The sequence below is a fragment of the Lissotriton vulgaris genome, chromosome 7 (assembly GCF_964263255.1).
Source record: "Lissotriton vulgaris chromosome 7, aLisVul1.2, whole genome shotgun sequence".
Lineage (NCBI taxonomy): Eukaryota > Metazoa > Chordata > Amphibia > Caudata > Salamandridae > Lissotriton > Lissotriton vulgaris.
In genome coordinates, this window is record NC_141695.1 from 513,384,537 (window position 1) to 513,406,088 (window position 21,552).

Consider the following 21,552-nt stretch of genomic DNA (forward strand, 5'->3'; position numbering starts at 1 on the left):
GTGTGACTGAATTCGACGGAATTTAGATCTCGGCCATTCACGGTTTCGCAATGCAGAGATTTGACATTTCAGCTGCTACACGGTGCCGTTTGGAGCTGTAATCGTTAGTGCAGTCAGGTACTTCACTCGGAGAGACGGAGCTTCGCTGCCGGAGCCGCCAGTGATTTATCACCTGCTGAACTGCTCGTGTACTGGAGGGCCTGCAGCAGAGATAGCAAATGTAATGAAGTGGTTGCCATATGTTGACTTAGAGTACATTCATACAGTGCAAATGGAGTGGCTGACATTTGTTTACTCAGTTTACCTTCACAAGGTGCAAATGTGTTCCAAAAGGTCACACAGAAACGCAATCAATTATGCATGAAAACGAACAGCAGTGTAACAAGATAATGCGAAACGCAGCCACAAATTACTGCGAAATGCACTGCTATTGCAAGCCATTACTAAAGCAAATTCAATGAATTCCGTTAGCAAAGTGGGAGTGATCAAGCACCTACAGCATAAGTTACGAAGGCCATATGCATTTGAATAGGTTATGCAGACGGTCGCTCCGACTGCCAACTAACATACAAATAAGTGAACGTGCATGATATTTTATTTTCAGTTTTTTGTTTACTGAGTGTTCTTTGAGTTCCCATGGCCTCATTTATGAAAAGTGACGCATCGCTGCGTGAAAACAGCGATGCGTCACTTTTCACTGCGCACTCCTTACGACATTCCTGATGCGTCATATTTAATGTATGACACATCATGTCGCAAGGAGTTACAGATACGTCAGTATTTCTGACATATCTGTAAGCACAAAAGTGACGCATTGCTGGAATGTGTCACAAAAGTGAAGCAACTCCAGCAATGCGTCCTTTCACATGGGGCAAGCCCCATGTGAAAGGGCTTACGTCAGTCTTACGCCCCCTCTGCATACATTATACCTGACGCAGGTATAATGTGGCGCAGGGGTTTAAAAAGTGACGCATCTACCTAGATGCGTCACTTTTTAAATATGGCGCAATGAGGTGCATTTTTTGCACCGCTGGGGCCTTATTTATGAAGGCCTTGCGTCAGTTTTGCGCCGCCGGTGCGTCACTTTTTGTGACGCACCGGCGGTGTAAAAAAATGCGCCTTGTTGCGCCATATTTAAAAAGTGACGCATCTAGGTAGATGCGTCACTTTTTAAACCCCTGCGCCACATTATACCTGCGTCAGGTATAATGTATTCAGAGGGGGCGTTCCCCCGCAAAAAGCCTCGTAATAGTGACGCATTGAAATCTATGAGATTTCACTGCGTCACTTTTAGGACGCTGCTGCGTCAAAATCTTGCGCCTGCCTCACATGGGGCTTGCCCCATGTGAAAGGACGCATTGCTGGAGTTGCGTCACTTTTGTGACACACTCCAGCAATGCGTCACTTTTGCGCTTACAGATGCGTCAGAAATACTGACGTATCTGTAAGTCCTTGCGACATGATGCGTCATACATTAAATATGACGCATCATTGGTGTCGCAAGGAGTGCGCAGTGAAAAGTGACGCATCGCTGTTTTCACGCAGCGATGCGTCACTTTTCATAAATGAGGCCACTGGTGCGTCACAAAAAGTGACGCACCAGCGGCGCAAAACTGACGCAAGGCCTTCATAAATAAGGCCCCTGGGGCCTCATTTATGAAAAGTGACGCATCGCTGCGTGCAAACAGCGATGCGTCACTTTTCACTGCGCACTCCTTGCGACACCAATGATGCGTCATATTTAATGTATGACGCATCATGTCGCAAGGACTTACAGATACGTCAGTATTTCTGACGCATCTGTAAGCGCAAAAGTGACGCATTGCTGGAGCGTGTCACAAAAGTGACGCATCTCCAGCAATGCGTCCTTTCACATGGGGAAAGCCCCATGTGAAAGGGCTTGCGTCAGTCTTACGCCTGCTATGAGGCAGGCGCAAGATTTTGACGCAACCGCATCCTAAAAGTGACGCAGTGAAATCTGATAGATTTCACTGCGTCGCTATTACGAGGCTTTTTGCGGGGGAACGCCCCCTCTGCATACATTATACCTGACGCAGGTATAATGTGGCGCAGGGGTTTAAAAAGTGATGCATCTACCTAGATGCGTCACTTTTTAAATATGGCGCAACAAGGCGCATGTTTTACGCTGCAGATGCGTCACAAAAAGTGACGCATCCGCAGCGCAAAACTGACGCAAGGCCTCATAAATGAGGCCCCAGGTGTTTATTTTAGCACGGTTCTGCCTCGTGGGCAGGGACGTGCACTCTATGCCATGTGAGTTACCTTTATTCCCGTTATTCATGTATTCTCTACATAGGTTGATTTTAGTTTGGGTTTGCCACTTCTAGGGCGCACATACTCTGAATAGATGATAGCATAAGCCGGTCAGCAGAGAAGGAAGAGAACTGCAGAGAAACTAGTACAGCACAAACAACAATCAAACAAGCATTGGCAGAGCCAATAGGTCTCGCTTTGAGGACCTTATAAGTATTTAGTTATGCAGCACAAAGCCTTGGTGCAACAACATTATCTGCAGATAACTTCAGATAGCTGCTGTGGTTCAGACTTTTGGACAAACAATAGTCTGGTGAGCCAGCTAATGCTGGCTCAAAGGTCAGAGCTAAAAATTACTTTCACCAAGAACTAAATCTTATGTGAAAAATGTGTTATTTCACCATCTACGACTGGATGGAGGCCTCCTCATAAAGGCAAAGCATCTGTAAGACCATGCAAGCACATTCGCTTAGTTATAATTACCTTTTTTCAACTGCACTCTTTAAACAAGTATTTGCAATGCAATAGGTCTCGCAGTTGTGAAAGTCTGAGCTATTGGCATTGTAAATGGCAATGCCTTTTATTTATGTGTTGGCTTTCAAAACATAAATAAAAGACATTGTCATTTTCAATGCCAATAGCTTAAACTCTCGCAAATGCGAGACCTATTACATTGCAAATGCTTGTGGTGAGATTCTTACTTTTTTAAAGCACATTACAGTGGATGTTTGCGTCAGACGTGTTATTAGGTCTGCATCCGTGAAGTGAACGCCAACGAGAGAAAGAAACCCTCCCATGATCACTGAATACACTTTAAAGATGCCTTTGAGTCAGCCATTGAACGATGACCATGTTTGAAATGCCCCTTTTTGAGGCAATGATTTTATTTTTACGTTTTGCTCGGAATCGTTGAAGAAAAAAACTCGTTGAGAAAGCAGCTCAGTAGCTGGGCGACTGTTTGCAGCCCACCGGTTCGTATCCCCGCGGGGCCAATTTAGACGTTTATCTTTTAATGCTCGATTACTGAATATATTTGGTTGAGGAACACCTACAAAGCCACATAGCATTGTGACCACGAGTGCTGTATAACAAGCAAGTGAGTGCATTAGCCAGATGGCAATCCAAATCTGGAATCACTAGGTTGTTAAAAAAAAGCAGAGCAGCATGAAGTGCCTTTTTAGTAATTTTCTTTTAGCTTTTTTAGCAAACTGCTATTTCACCCTTTTATGAAGTGAACCCACCCTGTTTACTTAGATCCGAACAGACAGACTGTGTCTCCCTTTTCTTCGAACAAACATTTATGTTTCTGCGGCCTAGACAGTTGGGCGTTGCATTGCACGTTACCACCGGCTTTATTTGAGGGGCATCGCAGACAGATTATTTACACCATGCCCTCTGAGAGCACACGAGTTCCAAAAAACAAATGCGAGACCTATTGCATTGCAAATGCTTGTTATTTTATTAGGTTGTTGCTGTCTTTGCCACGATGCCCGCACAATGCATGGCAGAGGGCCGGATGTGTAGAGGTATACATATACACCCAGGCGGCAAAGCAGTGTACACAGTTTGGGTGTGTCATACGTGTGCTCAGAGAGGACAGGAGACAGAAGCATGCACATAGAGAGAAGGGATAGAGGTGTGCACACACAAGGAAGCAGGGATGTGCACAAATGAAACAGTGGAAGTGCAGAGGTACGCATAAAGGCGGGGCACGGGGAGGCAGAGGGATGCACAGAAGGGAAGCTGAGAGGTGCAAGGGGGGATGGGGAGGCACATGGATGCGCACAGCACGAAGGAGACAGGGGGTGTACAGGTGCACCAAGGAATGCATAGAAAGGTGCAGAGGTGCACAGTGCAGGAGGCAGAGAGGAGTGCACACAAGCGAGGCTAAGAGGTGCAGCAGGAGGGCAGATTCTTGCACATAGAGGTGAGGACACAGGGGTGTAAGGGTGGATACTGGCGGGCATAGGGAGGCACAGAGATGCACACAGAGTGAGAGAAGATACAAGTGCACACAAGCGAGGCTGAGAGGTGAAGCAGGAGGGGAAGATTCTTGCGCATAGAAGTAAAGGCACAAGGGTGTACGGGTGGACATAGGAAGGCGCATAGGTACACAGAGCGGGAGGCCGAGGGGAGTGTACACAAGAAAGGGCAAGAGGTGCAACGCGAGGGTGGGAGACAGATAGATGTACACATAGGGAAAGAGAGAGGGAAGTACAGGTGCACACTGGAGACCACCGGGAGGCACAGAGGGCACACAGACGGTGGCATAGAGGTATGCATACAAGAGAGGTTGTGAAGTGCACACCGGAGGTGGGGACAGATTGGTGCGCAGAGAAGGAAGAACACAGAGGGGTGTATAGGTGTACACAGGAGGCTACCGGAGGCACATAGGTGCACACCGTGGGAGACGGAGAGCAGGCAAGCGAGGCTGACAGGTGCAACAGGAGGGGCAGATTGGTGCACATTGAGGTAAGTACACGGGGTGTACGTGTGCATACTGGAGGGCATAGGGAGACACAGAGATGCGCACAGCGGGAGGCCGAGCAGAATGCACATAAGAGAGGCTGAAAGGGTCAACACGAGGGATGGGCAGATATGTGCACACAGAGGGGCGGAGACAGGGGTGTACAGGAGCAAATAGGAGGGCATGGGAAGGCACAGAGGTGCAGACAGCTGGTGGCAGAGAAAAGTGCACACAAGAGATCCTAAGAGGGTCAACACGAGGGATGAGGCAGATAAGTGCATACAGATGGACGGAGACAGTGGGGTGTACAGGAGCACACAGGAGTACCCAGGAGGGCTTAGGGAGGCACAGAGGTCACACAGCGGAGGCACAGAGGAACGCACACAAGAGAGGCTGAGAGGGATGGGGCAGATTAGTGCACACAGAGAGACGGAGACAGTGGGGGTGTACAGGAGCACACAGGAGGACCCAGGAGGGCATAGGGAGGCACAGAGGTCACTCCGCGGAGGCACAAAAGAACTTACACAAGAGAGGGTGAGAGGGTCAACACGAGGGACGGGGCAGATTAAGGCACGCAGAGGGACGGAGACAGTGGGGTGTACAGGAGCACACAGGATGACACAGGAAGGCATAGGGAGGCCCAGAGGAAACACGGAGGAGGCAGAGAGGAACGCACACAAGAGAGGTTGAGAGGTGCAAAAGGAGGGGGCATTTTTGGACATTGAGGTAAGGGCACGGGGTGTACGGGTGCACACTGGAGGGCACAGGGAGGCACAGAGATGCGCACAGCGGGAGGCAGAGACAACTGCACAAGAGGGAGGCTGAGAGGGTCAACACGAGGGATGGGGCAGATTGGTGAACACAGAAGGACGGAGACAGGGGGGTGTACAGGAGCACACAGGAGGACACAGGAGGGCATAGGGAGGCACAGAGGTCACACGGCGGAGGCAGAGAGGAACGCACACAAGCGAGGCTGAGAGGGTCAACACGAGGGATGGGGCATATTTGGGCAGACAGAGGGACTTAGACGGGGGTGTATAGGTGCACACAGAAGGATACAGAAGATTCCAGGAGGAGTGCATAGGGAGGCACAGAGGTCACACAGCCGGAGGCACAGAAGAATGGACACAAGAGAGGCTGAGAGGTGTCACACGGGCACGGGGAGAAGATTGGCGCACACAGAGGGAAGGAGAGAGAGAAATTGAATCCCCCAGAGGCCGCTTACCGCGGGTGCTGCTCTGGGGGCAGATGGCAGCATATCCATGGACCCCACGTGGATCCCGATGGCGGCATGGAAGCAGGGAGCTTCCTCGTTGTGGCTGGTGTGGTAGGCCCCAGCCCCTTCCGTATTGTCACCGGGACTCCTCTGACATCACGGAAGGGTCAAGGCCTACCACACCAGCCACGACGAGGATTCTCCAGGCTGGGGGCTCCTCTGGGTCTGAAGAGGTGCTTGCCGCTCGAAGGGGCCTGGCAATAAATACATTTTAAACAAGGATCCAATAGGAAGATAGCAGCTGAAACGTTAAACGAGGATACCGACAGCGGGCAGGAACGAGGACAAGGACAGTGGGCCCGGGGGGGCGGGAATGAGGACAAGGACTGCGGGCGGGAGGGGGGAGGGAATGAGGACACGGACAGCAGGCAGGAGGGGTGCGGGAACGAGGACAAGGACAGCGGCAGGATGGGGCGGGAACAAGGACACAGACGGCGGGAGGGGGTGGGAACGAGGACACGGACAGCGGGCGGGAGGGGGGCGGGAATGAGGACAAGGACAGCTGGCGGGAGGGGGGCAGGAACGAGGACACGGACAGCAGGAGGGGGTGGGAACATAGACACGGACAGCGGGAGGGGGGCGGGAACAAAGACACGGACAGCGGGCGAAATGAGGACACAGACAGCGGGAGGGGGGCAGAACAGGAAACAACTCGGCAGCTAGTGGTGAAGGGCGGTGGAAAATAAACAAGAAAGTAGTCCCTAAATGAGTAAATAACATGGAGCAGCGGAACTATACTGTAGTTGGTCGGTGCTGCTTCCTGTAAAACGGAAGCAAACGGGAAATGACGTTTCGGACCACCAGCAAATGAATGAGCTACATACAAATAACAATGCCAGATCTAACCAATACCATCTAAAACACAAATATAAACTCAATGGGTGGAGTTTCACCACTAAAGTATATACAAGAGGTCTCGAATGCTCGACCTAAAAAGGGGACTTTTTTTATCATCATAGCATCGTGAAAAAGTAGCAATAGGGGCAGCATATAACTCTTGTGTGAGTTATGCAAACGTCCTGTATGCAGGAACTCCAAACACACTGTAAGAAAGTCAACAGGAAGTTCAAATGTAACAGTTAGAATGATAGGCTTTTGAAAAGAGGATCATCTATCTGTGGTTAGTATACCCCTACAAGGGCTTACCGAAAATAATTGATTCCCTTTAAAATAACATGCCTAACTTAAAATGCCTTGTGCAAGAAAGGGACAGCTAAAACTAACATATTTTGATCAATAAGCAGGGTGAAAAGAAAGCAAAAACCCTCTCTTTAGGATGCAAAAGAGAATATTCAGATGTAGAAGTAGTAATGATATACAGGAATTGTGGCGTTTCTAGTTTTTTTCGCTGTGCTTTGTAATATTTTTGTAAATTTGATGTCCGTGCTGTATATAATTGAGAAATACTTTATGAAGAGATTACCCTATATAAAAGAATGTACATATTTCCGTTAAAAGAGTGGTATTCCTAGTCAAAGCTACAGGATCTAAAAGTGCTGCTGGCTAAAGTGGCAGGGATGGTTGAGAGTGATAAACAAGACACAGGGCCACTTGCCAGCACTGTGGGGCTTGTGCAAAAGAGGATGACATCACTGAGACTCCACAAGTAAACACTGAGGGCGATTATCACTGAAAGGCGATAGCCTGAGCGATGAGCGAACAGCTATATTTATTTAATATACATTTTGCTCTAGAAGCCTCAGAAGTGCTGAGTCCAAACCTCAGCCATTTATAGCTGTTCAAAGGACATGGCTCCGGGACGTAACAGGACATACAGCAGCACCGACCCGCTAACCCTTCCCCTTGGCACTGAGGAGTCACCAGAGCAAGGCGACCAGCTGAGCCAGCAGCTGTTTCCAGCAGAGCAGTCTTTCTACTCTGCACATATTTACATTCACTGACATTCTCACTCTTGGGTGCGAGTAGGAAATCTCACATTGTACCATGAAAGCGAATGATGAAAGAATGAAGGAAAGGCAACCCCGCAGTAAACGCGTCCTACGAGTTCAAAAGATGTGTTGTAAGAGGCTGCCTGGCATGCCATTATTCAATATAGAAAAAAAAAAGTGTGGCTCAAACAAGGGATGTACAGGAATAGGGGGGCTCTTGCCAAAGACTGAAGCAGGGAAGCTGATTAGAGCATGGAATGATGAGTCGTCAAGAGGCAAGCATAGTGAAGGAGTGTGAGAAGAGATAATAGGTCAGAGAGAAAGACTGAAGTTGGGAAACAAGAAGCGCAAGCAAGACAGGGAGGTGAAGCGAGGCGCGTGCTTGGGAGAGCAGTCTGCTCTTTTTCGAAGCACACACTTGTGCATATGGTGCACCCCTGCGTGCTCCCGCAAGGTGTATGCCGCCACAAGCACGAGTATGTGCTTTGAAAAAGAGCTGAACTACGTCTAAAGGTCCTCCTATGCAGCGCATGCGTGCTGCGTAGGCGAGACCTAAAAAAGGGACAACTAACCAAGCATGAGCCGGAAATCCGTTACGCTCGCGGATTTTGCGGATTTTTGAGAAATCCGCAATCCCCAAATTTTGCGGATTTCCCGCAAAATCCGCAAAAAAAAATCAGTGAGCGTAACGGGTTCAAAAGTTGAACCCCCACTCATGCAACTATTTTACAATGGCGCCAGCAAGCTGCCAGCTCCGTTGTAAAATAGTTACAAAGTTAGCTTGCACAGGAACCACTAGATAAAACGAAGCAGGTGCTTCCTGTGCAAGCTTACTTTGTAACTATTTTACAACGGCGCTGGCAGCTTGCTGGCGCCATTGTAAAATAGTTACAGCCTTACACAGGTCACTCAAGGGACCCCTGCGCCCTTCAGGGTGATTGCATAGTAACACACACATGGTCACTCGAACTAGTTGATGCTCAAATTCAGTGACTCATTCATTAGCCCAAAAACAATCATGAGCGTCTTCGAGGCTGGACAGGTGTGCCTCTTCCCAAATCTACCGTGGAAAATCAGCTGTGATGCTGGGTAGAGGGCGGCCTTTGCATGGTCGCTCGAACTAGTTGATGCTCAAAATCAGTGACTCATTCATTAGCCCAAAAACAATCATGAGCGTCTTCGAGGCTGGACAGGTGTGCCTCTTCCCAAATCTACTGTGGAAATTCAGCTGTGATGCTGGGTAGAGGCCTTTGCATCCTTGACTTTCACGAGCGCAATCCCCGTGCTGTTCCTGTGACCAGGAGCTTCTTTCTCTTCATATAATTGTGTTTGCACGGGTTGCTGCAAGTTCGCACGCGTTTTGTACAATTTCGCAATTTGCGGATTTTGCGGATTTTGGCAATCCGCAAATTCGCAAATCCGCGGATTGCCAATCCGCAAAATCCGCTCATGCCTACAACTAACAAAGTAAGCGAGTGCTGCTTTACTGCCTAAAGGCTAGATGGATTGAAATGTGATCAATATCCAGTGTTGTTGGCAGGGCATAGAACGAGCCTTACTCCAGACTATGCTTGGTTGACGTGGAACATTCCATAAAAGTTTTGGGCCATTGCGGTTTCCCAGTGTTGGGTACCACTCTGCCTGATCACAATTGCCCTGATGTTCCTTCCACTTAACGGGCTTATCAAGTGTGGATAAATTAGCCATGATTTAACCATACAGAAAAGCTGGCTGGTAAAATTACATGCATACCGTATTATGTCGCTCCTATAAAAAGTATACAGGATCTGCGCATTTAGACATCATACACTGTAGGATTGGTGTCTGACTGATTCCGGACACCCCCACCTGCTATGTTGGCTTCTTGTACCAATAAGCCCACAGTGCCACTAGAATCTCCTCTTACCAAGGAGGGAATAGTTCTTGGCAGCCATGGAACATGACAACCCTGTTCCCTCATGACCATGGAAACAATCTACTACTTTTCGCTCAGTCACTCGTGCTTACTTAGTCTGTCTCAGAAAGATAGAAAGAATAAACAGGCTGGGTGTTTTCAATAAGCATTTATTGAACAGTGATTATTGTGGTGTAAAATAGATGAGCTGCAACAACCACCATACAGTGTAAGAAACAAATGATTAGCAGTATTATAAAGGTAAATGAATGGTATAGCTCTACCATCTTACAATAGTCATGAATACATACAAGTATTTAAAGCACATGATAAACAGAAGCGTACTCCTACAATGCTTCCCTAAGTAGATGTACCTACATGTACCCAGCATGTGTTTAGGTGTTAAGCAAGGAATCCCTCTAGGATTTAGTCAACGCCTGAAGTGAGAGACTGTGGTCTCGAGTTGGATCCACGAGGGATGTTAGACCACTGCGAGCCGGAGTATCTACATGCAGGAACCTCAGTGTCCCTGGTCAGTGTGTTGGCCGGGAAGTTTTGGTCTCCTCTACCTTATCTTGCCAAGAATTGATGTATAAATACCCATAAGGGTCCTACCTCACTGTTTTACTGTGTCAGACTAAGGATGAAGTCGGGCAGGAACTTTATACATAGATATCATACAGGAGATGGTTGCCATGCTGTGCTTCCAAGAATCCTCACGCATAATGTATGAGGCCTTGAACTAGAGAAAACCTGTGTTCTGAATGCAGTGTCCTATCTAGGTAAAAGGTAAGTCCCTGTAAACCTTGACAAGTGTAATGTAGGGACAAATATAGATGAAGGGTAATAAAGTTACCGTGGCCTATATTATGGTACCTATTTGGAAAATAGCAATCATGTAGGGGCCACGATCACAAGCACAGGCTGGCTTTGGTCTGATCCACTCCTACATCAAGTGGAAAGCTAGAAGAGCTTCGATTAGTATCCCACTGCCTGTTTTACCCCCTGACACCCTGCTCAACCCTCGCCCTGCGACACATACTGGCCCGCCACTTCCTTTTACCACATACAAAGAGAAGGTGTCAAATGGGAGAATAATTTTCACTGGCAAACCAGATAACCGTAAGGATTTGGACCCTGTAATTCTGGATCTCCATGGTTATTCCCCATTTCAGGAATAACATTTGTAATTTCAGGGCAAACAGGTTAAATTTCCGACCAGAAACTGTGAATCTAGACCCAGAGAGAATGGGGCTTCTTCTGTACATAAAAAGCTCAGTGAACAATGTACAGTCTGAACCATTGAGTTTTGACCTATGCAGAGGCAGTGTAGAGACTGGAGTTAAGCTTCAGCATGACCAAATATCTGCAGCTTGCAGACAAGCCATATGGTGAGCTTCTATAAGAACTATAAAAGTTAAGGATATTGGACAGAAGGAGCTAAATCTGGATGCTACTACAGAATGATCACACAAGTCATAGGCACCAGCAATTGACACATGCTGATCCACCAGAAGGAATTACAAAATGTCTATGTCAGTCGTATTCTTCGTACAGTGGCGATAGTGACAACGAGCAAGCGGCTTCAGATTCTTCGTACAGTGGCGATAGTTACAACGAGCAAGCGGCTTCAGATTCTTCGTACAGTGGCGATAGTGACAACGAGCAAGCGGCCACCAACTCTGGCTATGCCTACCAGAGCAATTGGAATCAACCACAGGGACCCTTCCATCAACCCCAGTCTTTTTTAGGAGAGGGCCAATGGCGTCCGCCACAAGGAAGAGGCAACTGGCAGAGGGGCACAACCAGAGGCCAGAATTCCAATTGGGACAAGAGCCGGGGTCAGCCACCGAAGCAAGTACATTTTTAACAGGAGAGTCATGGAGAAATAGCCACACGACGGAAGGTATACAGATGGTAATGAGCAGAGCCAGCCCAGTCGTAAATCTGTCCTCGTACATATTGAAGGATAATGAAACAGACATCCTTGCGAAAGGTCTGTCCTTCGTACCCACGTCCTTTCCCAACCGTTTTTCTGTGAAAACTGAATTGATGAGATTCTTCAAAAAAATCAGACTATGATACTTCTTCAGGAACAGTCCTCCCTCCGGGAATCCTTCTACTACAGGGCTAAGAATGCCATCCACCTTTGTACCATCAAGTAGCATGATGTCAAACCATATTGTGGCTTATGAGAGCATGGTACTTAAAGAAGTTGATGACACACTATCAATACGGAAACATACTAAACTGAATGCCAATTATGACGAAAGAAGAGCCCTGACGACCCTGATAGACAACAAAACAATCGTCATCAAACCAGCAGACAAGGGGGGTGCGATTGTGATTCAGGACGTCGAAAAATACAAGAAGGAGATTTTCAGACAACTGGATGATGGAGTAAGCTCTGAACAACTACGTAGAGATCCAACTAAAAATCTGGCATTGGAGATCCCTGAGGTGACTACAGCAGGCAGAGAACAAGGTTTTTTGAGTGAATTGGAATTTAAGTATCTTAACCAAAACAATCCGAGGCTTCCGACAATATATACTCTACCCAAAATCCACAAGAGTATGCAAGACCCTCCAGGGCGTCCCATCGTCTCGGGATGCGGCTCAATCCTTGAGCCCCTCTGCAAGTACATTGACGTCTTTTTGAAACCATTAGCGGAAGGAACTGCCACATACCTAAGGGATACTATGCTGACTATAAGTCTGGTTGATGGCTTGGAATTCAACATGAACGAACAACTACTGGTGACATGCGACATAGTGTCCCTTTACACCAGCATCCCACAAGTAGAGACTTTGGAGGTCATGCGTGAGGCACTGGATGGTCATACAGCACCCATGGCGGTGCCAACAGAGTTTATAGTTACACTTTTGACTATTGCGATGAGGAAGAATTTCTTCATGTTCCAAGGCAATTTCTACATTCAAACCAAGGGCGTCGCAATGGGGGCAGCCTTTGCGCCGGACCTGGCCATTATCTACATGGCCGACTACGAACGGAAGTATGTGCTGAATCAAAATAATCCTTTCAAAGACCATGTCACGATGTGGTATCGCTATATCGATGACGTTCTGATGCTCTGGACGGGCACCGAAGATATTCTGAACCAATTTCATCAATGGTTGAACCAGCAAAGCGGAGACATTCAATTCACCATGCAATCGAACCAAGAGAAAATCGATTTCCTAGATATTACGATCTTCCATGCAGAGAACAAGTTGGCTACGACCTTGTATCGCAAACCTACTGAGCGTAATTCATTATTACTCTATAATAGCCATCATCCCAGGAGTCTAAAAGACAATCTACCAGTTGGACAATTTTTCCGAATACGGCGCAACTGCTCCAGGAAAGAAGACTATTTTATAGAATCTGAAGATCTGATACAAGGCTGATGGAGAGAGGATATCCGCGTAGACTCGTGAAAAGAGCTCAAAAACGGGCGTGGTATAGCCCCCGTGATGAACTCCTGAACCCACAGCCTAAACTAGAGGACAACAAAGAGAGGATGATTTGTGTAACTACATTCTGCACACAAAGTAACAACATAAGGAAAATTGTTAACAAGTACTGGCCATTAGTATCAGAAGAGATTGGACAATCGCAGTTACCTATGCATTCCTTCAAAAAATCAAGAAGCATAAGGGATCATGTAGTCTGTTCCTTGCTGGAATCTCCTGAGCCTCCATCTTTACAAGCCATGTGGAACCTACCTGTCATAAGGGGCAATTACAGGTGTGGACATTGCAAAGCCTGTCCCTTGGGTATACAAACAAAACAGTTCATTTACAAAAATCACACCATAGACCTAAAGACATTTACAAACTGTAACACAAACAATGTCATTTACTGCATTTTATGTCCTTGTGGCCTAGCCCATATAGGACAGACACAACAGAAAGTTAAGGTACGTATCCTCCAGCACCAGAGTAGGATTAGATGTGAGGTCATTGGGGCATCACTGGTAGATCACTACAGAAGGGCAGGCCACACAATGGAAGAGATACAATGGGTGGTCCTTGAGAGAGTGTCCCTAGGACCAAGGGGTGGAAGCATCAATGCCATCCTTGACCTAAGGGAAAGCAAATGGATGAACCGTTTGGACACGATACATCATGGGCTAAATGAACATGATACCAGCTATGCCCAATTAGCATGTTTATACTAACTACGTTTCAAGAAATATGTTTTTTTCTATGTTTCTCGTTTAGATACTGCATAGAAGAACAATATGACAATGTGCATAACTTTTCCAGGATATGCTTTCTTTGTCTCTCAATCAAACTGGTATATTCACTATATAACAATGCTCTGAATATCCAGTGTATTTTTTATGGTGTTATTTTCGCTTCGTGAAATTATGTTACACCATCTGGATGATAGTCATACTTTTCAAATGTGATGCAATTTTCGTATGTGATCTATTTCGACTATATTGAATTCCGTCATTGACTTTTGGCAGGCTAAAAGTTTTCCCCGAACTATATTCTGACATTTCTCAACCACGAAGTGCAGCCCATGAAGCTCAGGTCGAGCACATTAACTTTAGGTAACTATATAATTATGACCATTGGGGTGAACGAGAATGCCCCCTTTTTTTAAAATTAATATTAAGCAGCATACTTCAGCAGGCATACCCCGGTTTAGTTTTGCCCTGTGAGTCGAGTTAAGCTACTTTTCGTAGTCCCGATCTCTTTCCAATCCCTCGTGAGATCAAGCATGATGGTAACAGATTCCACAACCTTGTCTTGTGTGTATATATATGTGGTGATATGATTTGGTTTTACCCGCATGAGCTTCGGGTTGGTCAATCCTCCTGTTTATGACGATACTACTCATGTTTTTAACCCGGCTGGGTATTTTTTGTATGCTTTGCAACTTCAGCACAATGTATGGATGAATCTCTATTGTGTTGTGGGACGTTTTGTGTAATTGCCCTCATTCCTAATTTAAACCTAATTCTTTTTAGGTTCTTGCGCTCTCCTCCTTCATTCGAGCCCTCCGGCCCAACATTTACTGTAGACTGTGCCACACGACACATGTGTGGTTCTTAGGTAAATATGTTGTGACTAATACTGCACACATTAGGAGTAACAATAGATTATCCCAAACTGAACAATGTGTTTTAATTCTCAGGTGCCCCTGTTCACCATCCCACCCCCCACCTGTCCTGAAGAAGACCCCGCAGTAGGGCAGGATTCAGCCTACACCTTTTGGGGTCGAAACGTCGACATACCTTCCTTCTCCTACCCTTCTGACAACAGAACATTCAGTGGCTGTGTTATTGTGCTTTTGGGATAGGATTACTAAGTGTGTAAATATTTCAATGACGATGTATATATGTCAATGTGGTACTGAACTTTAAATGTATATAAGACCACCTGCTATTTTTTCTATTTTTTCTATAAATTGCTTTCACTTCCACACTGTCCCAACCACAGCACCCTCCCTCACCTGTCCTTTTCTTCCCACGCCCCCCTGTTTGGGCATTGAGACTAAATGTTTACCAATTGTCGATTACTTTAACGACTGATCTGTATTTGAGGATGTATATTAAATAACATCACTCAGAGTATTCTGTCTTGAAAATTTGTTTTTGAATATGTGTACTGATCATAAACTGTGATGTGCGTTTAAAATGTGTTTTAGACTGGGACCACTTTACACACAACAGTGATAAAAACAAGAAGCAGAAATGTCAATGACTTGCATGATAAGAGATAGGTCTATGTCCAGAAAGAAACAGAAGTTTTTATTTTTTGTTGTGGAAATAGTAGCACAGCCCAACTCACTCAGCGGAAGTACCTCTTGCATTAGGGCTAATCCTCTCCCACCAAACAGAACCTCATGTTTTTCTCAGTTGAGTTTTTGGACCATTGCTGAATAATTTGAAAAGTAGTTACTCAAAAGTCTCACTGGATTTTTTAAAAGATATATAAAAATAGAAACATTCAGTTGTCATCCACTAAAATTAGGGAATTCAGTTAAAAAAACGTATCACAGAAGTCAACTGCTGATATACAGTTTGAATGAAACAGTAGAAAGAGGTTAACCAGGTAGTATTCCTAACCCCTCAGGACTTACCTGTGACAAGTCCTCACATTGATCAAGGCCCTTTCAGACCCACCTCCACAGCCTTGATGCTCCAGCCTTGCTCCTCTGTCTATCTCTCTCTCATCTGCTCTCTTTTACTCTTCTGTGCACTTTGTCCTTACCTCTGCCATTCTCTCCGTACCCTTCATTTGGATGACTGCTTCTCTTTTGTTTTTCCTTTGTCTTTGCATGGTCTTTATACTATGTGTCTTCGTTTTTGTCACTGTTTTTGATTGTGTGACTTAATTTTTGACACTCTTTTGTGGCTATGTTTAGCCACTGTTTTTATATTTTGTACCTTTGTTTTTGACATTCATTTTGTGTTCTGGGAGATGATTTTCTGCCATTGGTTTTCCCTTGTGTGTCCTTTGTTTTGTCACTGTTTGTCCTTTTTGCCTTACGGCATTTTGCTTATCCAGCCTTTCCCACTCTTGTCTGCCTCCCGCCCTCTACCCAGCAGCTCCTCCCGCCACCACTTGCCCTTTGCCGCTTTTCATTCACTCCCGCAACCTGCACCTCTCCCAGCCTCAGACTCCATGCTCCTCCGAGGACACCACTCATTGCAGCAACAGATCACATCTGGAGGATCCTAAATGAAGGAGAACATAGCTGCCAAGGTTTTAAATTGCTATGTGTGACATTTTCATAATTTTGGTGTAATTATGAGTGACATTTCACCGACTGGGAGTGACACTTTTTTGAGAGCAAAATCAAACAATGAAGACGAGGGAAACATATACATATATTAGAAATTACAACCATTTGAGCAACGAGAAAGTCTTAGAAGATTTTTAAACTGCTGCGAAGCACTAGAAATGGAAGGCACTTAACCGCAGATGGATTTCGTGTGAGTGCAGAACAGGCATCATAGCTGCCAAGTTTTCAGATTGCGTATATGTGGCAAGTCCATAGTATTAGTAGACTGGTGAAGGACATTTAACTACTAACTGTGTGACATTAAGAGTGACAGTTTCTCATGAGTGAAAACCATGTAATGAGGTTCACGGAAAGAAAAAAATATCAGAACTTATCCCCAAGAAGTAATAATAATATCTTGCAACTGGAGTAAAACCCCTGAAATGAAAGTTTACACTTGCTTTATAATGAACTATGTCTGAAAATGTTGTGGTAGGCTAGCTTATACTGTGTGTATACGGATTACAATTTTACAACCATGTGAAAATTCATGTGACTACAGTTGCAGGATGTGTCCTGGAAGCACTATAATATAGAAATAACTAGCCACTACTGAGACAAGAAGGACAAACTTCTGTTCCGCTATGGTTACAGCTATTCTGCGCTGGAAATTGCTTGACAATTTATCGCAGTTACAACATAAGGGCAATTTGTCCTGTGTGTAAAAAATAAACTGCCAGGCACAGTCTCAAATGAATGGTGTGCACTAACTAGCATTGCGATCCAGTATTAATAAAATGCTGCAGAAATCAACTTGACAGTACAGAGTCTGAAGACCCAGAATGCATGAACGACTCACCTGACTGCTGCTGGTAAACAGGCGCTGGGGAGTGTATGCTCGATACTGAGCGCGCTTCGCCGCTTGGTTTCGTCTTGGGCCTGAACTCTTCCGTTGGTTGGACATGGGGGCCAAGGGGGCACAATTTGCAACAGCAGGCGCCAGGTGGAAGTTAAAGAGGTTATCTGAACAGACGTCGTTGGACCCTGCCAAACAGCGAACTGTTTTCGCTGAGAAGTGTTTATTATTCCTCCTGACGTTCACTGTAGTGACACTTCATTTTTGCGTGCTCTTCAGCCAGAGAGACCTCCACAGCACCGTGACCGATCCCCCTAAATGTAAGAGCTTACTGCGACACTGAATCAAATCAAATCAAATCAAATGAGACTTTATTTCGGTTAATATTTCAAACCATAAAAAGTACATACATTGATTATATTTTCAAATTACGCATCAATACATTATTAAAAACATTATACACAGATATCATTAAAAATCATCATGATCGTTAGGATCATAGGTCTAAGCAAGTTCTTATTCTCAGTGCAAGTTTTAAAAACGACAGAATATGGAGTACACAATCCTTGTGCAATAGCTGCAAATAAATAAGGGCAGGTCTAATTTGTTTAAAATCCAGTGTTCTCAGCAAATCAACAAGAAAGTAGCGTCTAGGATAATCATAAAACCTGCATAAAAATATAAAATGTAGCATATCCTGAGGAGACCTCCCGTCGCAGCCACAGGGAGCTACATGTTTGCTAAAAATGTCTGATTTGGGTCTTATTAAAAGCTGCTGAAAAGTGTTAAATCTGAACCTAGTCAGCAAAAACTTTTCATGTGAGCTGAAGGCGCAAGCCAGGTAGGGCTCCATTCCACCACACGACTTAAGCATGATAAACTTTCTGACACTTGGTTTCAGCACTTCCACACTTTCTCTGTCCGCCAATTTAAGCTTAAGATAGGCTCTTTTAACCGCTGTTATGTCCCCCTTCACAATGCCACTCGGATGGGAGAACAATTTGGCGCACCCCAGCATTTCAAAGCAAGATTTCAAGTATTTTAGCCAGGGGATGCGCATGCAGCTATCCTGAGATGTTACATCCCGTACAATCTGATGAGTGAGTGGTATCTCCTTGTTAAGCCACAGCGAAACCCAGCAGATCAGTGGCTTCAGTGCTAGGTTATCGCATAAAAACGGTGTCCCTAGCTCCTCATGCACAACAAGGTTCGGGGTACTCGCAGGGACACATAGTAACCGTTTAAAGAAAGTGTTTTCGATGACCTGTAATTGAGTATTGGACACATAGCCCCACAGTTCGCTGCCGTATACCGCCGTGGCTACAGACTTGGCATTATATAACTTAATCATTGCAGTTATTGGTTTCTTTCCTATCTTTTTCGCAAGATTAAGGATGGTTCCATTAACCCTCAACATATCATTCTTCTTCTTCACCAGATGAGGGGCCCAACTTAACTTCGAGTCAAATAGCACACCCAGATAGGAAAAAGTCTCTGTTACCGGAATGGGACTATCATCAAGCTAGAATACAAAGTTCTTTCTTGGGCGTTGGCCAACCTGCATTACATAGGACTTGGAATTATTTACCATTAGGTCCCTATCAGACATGAAAACATTAAAAGCAGTTAAAAGTGCCTGGAGCCCCTTCTCCGTGCGCGAGATTAAAACCGCGTCATCCGCGTATAAAAGCACAGGGATGCCCCTTCTGCCTACTCTGGGGCAGTCAGCCTGTATAGATTGTAGTGCTGCATCCAAATCATTAATATAGAAATTAAAAAGAAAAGGGGCAAGAATACATCCCTGACGTACTCCTTTATTTATCATAAACTTATCAGTGGTGTCCCCATTAGATGAATATCTTACATTGGCACTGGTTTGATGGTGCATATCCTCCAGGAAGTCGACAATCCCAGTGTCGACTCCCCTCGCCCTCATGTGCTGCCACAGCCTCCCCCTGTTAACACAGTCGAAGGCTGACGACAGGTCCATGAAGGCGAGGTGGATCGTACCCTTCTGGGCCACCGTGTATTTGCTGAGTATGAGGAATAAATTAAGACACTGAGTTATCGTGGATCTGCCCTCACAGAATCCATATTGAGATATAGACATGACATTATTTGCGGATGCCCAACTAGTGATTCTCCTCAACAGAACTCTCCCGATAACTTTAACCTTTGAGTCAATTAGGGAGATTGGACGGTAGCACAGTGGGCTACCCCTATCTCCCTTTTTGAAAACCGGGACAATGGTTGACACCCCCCAGGTCACTGGACATCCTACCACAGTGGCAGCATTGAAAACTGCCAGCAAGATAGGAGCCCAGAAGTGTGGTCTGGACTTAAATAAATCAGGGGGGATGCCATCTGGGCCGGGAGCTTTGTTTGATGTTAAACCTTCTATGGCTTCAAGCACTTCGCCACACTCAAACCTGAGTACTCCTTTAGATTCACTAGAAAAGCTCACACCAGTGCCAGGGTCGGCTGAAAAGTACAGTGATTCAAAGTGACGAAACCAATCCTCTTTCATTATACAGCACTCCAGCCCGTCCCCCGGTTGTTCTGACAGGAATGGTTTTTTTACTAACTGCCAGAATTTCGTACTACTGTTTAGAGTCTCGGGGTCCAAAAGCTCATTCCAGGCCTCCACACGCAAAGTCTCTTTATGTGTTTTAAGGGAGGACTTATATACTTTGCGGCAGAGTCGGATTTTCTCCTGGTTCCGCGGTACCTCTGCCAATGCTGCCTTCAGATTACGGGCAGCTTTTGAACACTCTTGGTTAAACCACCTTGGCCCGCATTTCTCTGAGTTTCCCTTAGATGGTTTCGTAAGTAACCCTGACACTTTCCCCGCCAAAGCTTGAAAGGCATTAAGCACCCCCACCGGATCTGTCCCTGTACAATTAACAATTTCATCTGCACAGGATTCCTCTATATTTTTATACAGAAGGTCTGGGGTAATAGTTGACCACTTTAAGCGCCGCTTCCCATCAGTCGTTGTCAGATTACTTACATGGCGAGAGGGCATGACATCTGAGAGACCAAAACCCCTGAGACAAACCACAAGGGGGTTGTGATCACTAAACTCACTTTTGTTAATATCAAAGGATTCTAAGAAAGGCAACAGAGCTTCAGAGAATAGCATGTGGTCAATAAACGTGCCTCTGCCATGCCCCTTAAAAGTCGGAATGTCAAAGCTTTTACCGGGATCTCTAATTTCCATGCCCATTGTTAGAACTAAATCATTCATTAAGGAATTGCAAAATTCACCCTCTGCTGTATGTGCAAAATGTAGCCCATCTGCTCTATCGCAGTTTAAATCCCGTAAACACTTCCTAAGGGGATCGCCACAGAGGTGCACATTAAAATCTCCCATGACCATTAGATTAAGGCTGTGTTTCTTCATGGAGACATTAATATATTCGTCTAGTACATTTAGTTCATTAAATGCTAGGGTGGTATTAGTAGCATTATAAAAATTAACCAGCCCAACCCTATTGCTTTTGGCAGACAAAACAATACCCTGGACACATGAACGTTGTACATTAATGGTGAGGATACTCGAGGTTATCAAAACAGAGACAAAGATCACCAATCCTCCCTTTGGTCTTCCTCTATTAGATGGAGTTGCTGGCACAGAAAATGCTTTATACCCTTCTAAGAACATTTCACACTCCACATCCCATGTCTCTTGGAGGCAGATAACCTTAAATTGTTTAATAAAAGAAACCCATTTCTCGTCTGCCATTTTGGTTGCCAGACCCGCAACGTTCCAGGACACCATATTCACACATTTATTGGGCTCCTGTGGGTTGGTAGAGTCAGTATTGCATGTTAGATCAGCTACATTTAGTCCATCCTTACCCACAGGTACTTTATGTCAATCACACATATCAAGACCGGACAGGAGTTCGTATCTGTTATGTGTGTTGACATTATAAGCCATCTGGCGTTGCCCACCGAGATCAAATCTGTTCCCTGGGTTAGTTGGAAAACCTCGCCCGCCTGAATTAACTACATTGTATGTAAATTGCATCCCACTATTCCCAATGTTCGGGGTCTGGGTGTCCGACCGAGGTGTTGGCCTGCCTCGGTGTGGGGGTTCCATACAAAGGTGAGCATAAAAGTAGCCCAGTGGACGAACACAGATACTACCC